Raw genomic sequence first — 6,000 nt, 5'->3', positions numbered from 1 at the left:
GGTTGATACTTGGAATGGCCTCCCACGGGAGGTGGTGGAGATGAAAACGGTAACGGAATTAAAAAATGCGGGGGATAAACATAAAGGAATTCTGTTCAGAAGGAATGGATCCTCAGAAGCTTAGTGGAGATTGGGTGGCAGGGACGTCCAAATCGGTATAATTGAAACCCGATTTTGGATGTCTCCAACTGCAGTCCGTCACAAGGATGTCCAAATTTCAAGGGGGCGTGTTGGAGGCATGGTGAAGGCGAGACTTGGGTGTGCCTAAGACTTGGAAGTCTTTGAGCCATAATCGAAAAAAGCAAGGACGTCCTAAAGTAAAATTTGGACGTTTTCACCCGGACGTGTTTTTTACGAATAAGGCACAAAAAGTGCCCGAAATGACCACCGGAGGGAATTGGGGATGACCTTCGTGTCAGCCTCTATGCTAGCCTCAGATGTCATACTCAGGTCCATGACAGCACATGCAGGTCCCTGGAGCAGTTTTAGTGGGGACTGCAGTGTACTTCAGACAGGCAAACCCAAGCCCATACCCCCCCTACCTGTTACATTTGTGGAAGAAACAGCAAGCCCTCCAAAACCCACTGTACCCACATATAGGTGCCCCCCTTCACCCATAAGGGCTATGGTAGTGGTGTAGAGTTGTGGGTAGTGGGTTTGGGGGGGGGGCTCAGCACACAAGGTAAGGGAGCTATATACCTGGGAGCATTTTATGAAGTCCACTGCAGAGCCCCCTAGGGTCTCTAGCTGGTGTCCTGGCATGTCAGGGGGACCAGTGCACTAGAAATGCTGGCTCCTCTCAGGTCCAAATGGCTTGCATTTAGACGTTTTTGACATGAACGTCTTTGGTTTTGAAAATCACCGAAAGTCAAAGATGTCCATGTCTAAGGATGTCCTTGGTATTTTCGAAACGAAAGGTGGACATCCATCTTTTTTTGAAAATACGGTTTTCCCCGCCCCCGGATTTGGATGTTTTACAAAGACGTCCAAATCTAAACATAGATGTTTCTTTTGAAAATGCCCCTCTTGGTATCCCAGGGTCAGTTCTATCCTGGTCTTCCTCCTTTCTGTCTAAACACTTCTGTACTGTAGTAACTGCTGCCTCCAGGTTCTTCCCACATCCCCTGACCTGTGGGATTCCCCAAGGTTCTGTGATGTCACCACTTTTCTTTAATCTGTTCATTAGCCTTCTTGTAGCTCTAATCCAATCTACAGGTGTCTCTTACCTTTTACACAGACAACATTCTGTTACTCTTCCCAACTAATCCTTTTAATCCCTCCATTATACCACTCCAGGACTGTTTAACAATCTTTCAGATTGGTTTACCAAACACAAATTAGTGTTGAACAAAGACAAAACTCTTACATGCTGGTTTACCGGTGGACTCTCCACACTACCTGTCTTTTTGGATTTTTTTGGTTCTGTATTTGCCTAATAGAATTGTTCCGCTATCTTGGCATCACTTTAGATTCTCATCTCACATTTATCCCTCAAATTTACAGAGTCTGTAAAACAGGATTTTTGTTCTACTACAATTTGCCGTTAGTTTAGTCCTGATGTTTTCCATTCACTGATCCTATCACTACTATCACCAAGCTAGATTATTGCAATATAGTTTATTTGGGTTCCTCTCAGTCAAATATTAAGAGACTCCAGACTATACAGAATATAGCTATTTGTCTATTGTGCCATGCTCAACGCCAAGACCAAGTCTCTCCATTACTACAGAAATTTCATTGGTTACCAGTAAAACAGATCATTTTATGTATTTATTTATTGCATTTGTATCCCACATTTTCCCACCTCTTTGCGGGCTCAGTGTGGCTTACAATAAGATATGAATAGTAGAAACACATTTGTAACAACTTGGATATGGAATACATTGTGCAGAGTTGTGTGAGACATTCGATTATCATTAGGAATATAACAATGGGACATCCACATAGAAACATTGGGAGGAGACAGTGGGACAATTGATTACAGGATGAGGGATCTGAAGTGGATGTATGTTGCATTGATGAACAGTGAGTATGGACTCTATGTGTTTTGGTTCTTTCCGTAAGTTTGTTCAAACAGGTACGTCTTCAGTAGTTTTCGGAAGGAAGCTTGTTCGTTAATCATTCTTAGGTTGCGCGGTAGTGTATTCCAGGCCTGCGTGCTCATGTGGGAAAAGGTTGACGCGTGTAGCGTCTTGTATTTCAGGCCCTTGCAAGTGGGGAAGTGGAGGTTGAGGTATGTTCGGGATGACCTTTTAGCGTTTCTGGGTGGTAGGTCTATTAAATCAGACATGTACGCTGGGGCTTCGCCGTAGATGATCTTATGGACTATTGTGCAAACTTTGAAAGTAACGCGTTCCTTAAGTGGAAGCCAATGTAATTTCTCTCGTAGTGGTTTCGCCCTTTCGTATCTTGGTTTTCCGAGGATGAGCCTGGCTGCTGTGTTCTGGGCTGTTTGAAGTTTCCTCATTATTTGCTCTTTGCAGCCCGCGTATAGTGAGTTGCAGTAATCCAGGTGGCTGAGGACGAGGGATTGCACTAGGCTGCGGAAGACGAATCTTGGGAAGAATGGTCTTATCCTTTTCAATTTCCACATGCCGTAGAACATCTTCTTGGTTGTATCATCTTCAAACTTCTAACTCTTACATTTAAGGCATATAGACTTGGTCTTCCTCATTAGACTATATTGTAATGATGGACTGCATCTCACTGTGGCAGAAAAAAAATCCTTGGAGAGAAATTCTGTCAATATGTATCTAGGTGTTTAAACTAGTAGGCGGGGATGACATGTGGAGGCAGGTCACTTCCAGTGATCACTCTCAGCTAAAGACATGGTTTAGGAAGGACAGAGATGGTTGTAAAGATGGAGGAGTAGCGCTGTATGTGAGAAACGATATCACAGTGACTGAAATGCCAGGGGCCTGGGGAATGAAGAAGCGATATGGATCAACTTGAAAAGAAATGATGGAACCTCTATCCACATGGGCATTGTCTATAGACCTCCAAAACAATTGGAGAAGCCAGATAAAGATCTGGTTACAGATATCCAAAAGTTGGGAAAGAAAAGAGAGGTGCTATTGGTAGGAGATTTCAACCTGCTGGATGCAGATTGGAAAGTTCCATCAGTAGAATCAGAAAGAAATAGATCATAGACACCTTATAAGATGCTCTCCTTAGACAAATGATGGCAGAACCCACATTCATGCCATTGGGATGTAGGAGGAGCCAGCATTTTTAGTAGATTGGTCCCCAGAAATCCCAGGAGAGCAATGGGGCACCCTAGAGGGCACTTCATAAAAATGCTCCCAGGTACACATCTCACATTTGCTCCCTTATCTTGTCCCGTCAGTCCTCCAAAACCCACCTAAAATACCTGTCCCTCACTACAATAGGCCTTATAGGTGAAGGGGGCACCTATATGTGGGTACAGTACATTTTTGGTGACTTTAGGAGGGGTCACAGTTTCCACCACAAGTGTGACAGGTAGAGGGAGATAGGGACCTGAGTCCCCCACTCCATAGTGCATGGCACCGATAACTACACTACTCCAGGGACCTGCATGCTGCTCTAATAGACCTGACTTTAACATCTGAGGCTGTGAAGTCATGTTTTATTCACATTTTTGAGGGATGGGAGGGGGTCAGTGACCACTGGGGGCTATTGGGGGGGGATCACCTTTAATTCCCTTCAGTGGTCATCTGGTCATTTAGGGCACCATTTTCTGCCTTATTCATTATAAAAACAGGTCTAGCTCAAACTTCTTAGCTTTAGTCCTGGACAGTTTTGTTTTGTTCCATTATGGCTGAAAAATGTCCAAGTCTTAGGAACACCCAAATCCCACCCTTAACATGTCCCCAGCACAGTCCCTTGAGATATGGATGCACTGCAAAAGAACAGCATAGAAAAATGTCTAAAAAATAGGTTTTGAAATACTGATTTATGCCACTTTTTAGATGTTTTTCTTTCGAAAATGAGCCCCACAGTAACATAGTAGATTACGGCAGATAAAGACCTGTACAGTTCATTCAGTCTGCACAACAAGATAAACTCACTACATAAGGTATGATGCGATACTTCATATGTACACCTGATCTTGATTTGTCTATGACATTTTCAGGGCGCTGTCCTTGTTCTAAAACCTCTGAAGTTGTCATCGAAGCCCCTGAAAGCTCCACTCCAGCCCATCCAAATCTATTCAGCCACAATCAGGGCACAGACAGTAGAAGTCTGCCCAGCGCTGTCCTTGTTCTTCAACTTCTAAAGTAGAATCTGTCCAGCCACGTTTCCCTAATGCGGCTGTGCCACATGAACTTTATCTTACCACAATATCACTTTGTATTTGTTTACACTGGAGTCTGCAAACACCTCTCCGGTACTATGTAAGCCACATTGGTGGGAAAATGTGGGATACAAATGTAACATAATAATAAATAAGTAATGGCTTTGCTTCCCACTTACTAGCGATGGGCAGTTACTCACCTGTAGAAGGTATTGTCTGAGGACAAAAGCCAAGAATTCTCACAGTTGGGTGATATAATCTGAAGGAGCCTGTTGCGGATATTGACTAGCAAGATCAAGAATTTTCTAGCTGCATCCCACCGTGTATGCGCTGGTACCTTCTCACCAGAAGCGCAAGCATGGGTCCCTCAGTAATTGTAAAAAGCTAAAGAATTCAACTTCAAGAGGAGGTGGGAGGGTATGTGAAAATACTTTGCCTGCTGTCCTCAGAGAACATCTGCTACAGGTGAGTAACTTTGCTTTCTCCTAGGGAAAGCAGGCCTTTGTATTCTCACAGCTGAGAAGCCCTAGCTACCAGGCTCACCGAAAACAACAAAGCTAGGATAATAGGAACTCAAAATGTTGAGGACTGTTATTCAATCAACCTGAAACAATTTGTTTACTAGTTCTGGAGATGCAGCCTGGAACAGAAGAAAACTTGGCCTAGCGGGTGGAGTTGGATTCTAGACGCCGAACAAATTCTACAGAACTGCTCAGGTATCCTTCTCAAGGCAATAAGAAGTGAATATATAGACAGAAGACCAAGTCGAAGCTTTGCAAATCTCCTCTATGGAGGCTGACCTCAAGTGGGCTACCAATGTAACCATGGCTCTGACATTATCTGTACTGGGACCAGTGCTATTTAATGTATTTATATATGATCTGGAAATTGGAATGTCAAGTGAAGTGATTAAATTTGCAGATGACACAAAACTATTCAAAGTTGTTAAAACATATGCAGACTGTGAAAAATTGCAGGAAGACCTTAGGAAATTGGAAGACTGGACATCCAAACAGCAGATGAAATGTAATGTGAACAAATGCAAAATGATGCACATTGGGAAGAATAATTCGACTCACAGTTACTCGATGCTAGGGTCCATCTTGGGAGTCAGCAGCCATGAAAAAGATCTAGGTATCATTGTAGACAATATGCTGAAATATTCTGCCTAGCGTGCAGCGGTAGCCAAATAAAAAAGAAGCAAACAAGATGCTAGGAATTATTATGAAAGGGATGGTAAATAACACCAAGAATAGTATAATGCCTCTGTATTGCTCCATAGTGCAACCTCACCTTGAGTATTGCGTTTAATTATGGTCGACATATCTCAAAAAAGATATAGCGGAATTAAAAAAGGTTCAAAGAGCAACCAAAATGATAAAGGGGATGAAATTCCTCTCACATGAGGAAAGGCTAAAGAGTTTAGGGTTCTTCAGCTTGGAAAAGAGATGGCTGAGGGGAGAAGTAAGGGTAAAAGTAAATTGATTTTTATTTATTCAAAAAGTACAGACTAAGGACCACTCAAGGAAGTTATATGGAAATACTTTTAAAACAAAGAGGAAATATTTTTTCATTCAAATGATAGTTAAGCTCTGGAACTCATTGCCAGAGAATGTGGTATCAGCGGTTAGTGTATCTGGGTTTAAAAAAGGATTGGATAAGTTCCTGGAGGAAAAGTCCATAAACTGCTATTGAGATAGACATGGGGAAGCCACTGCTTACGC

Source organism: Microcaecilia unicolor, chromosome 1 (assembly GCF_901765095.1).
Source record: "Microcaecilia unicolor chromosome 1, aMicUni1.1, whole genome shotgun sequence".
Lineage (NCBI taxonomy): Eukaryota > Metazoa > Chordata > Amphibia > Gymnophiona > Siphonopidae > Microcaecilia > Microcaecilia unicolor.
This window is presented reverse-complemented; position numbering follows the sequence as displayed.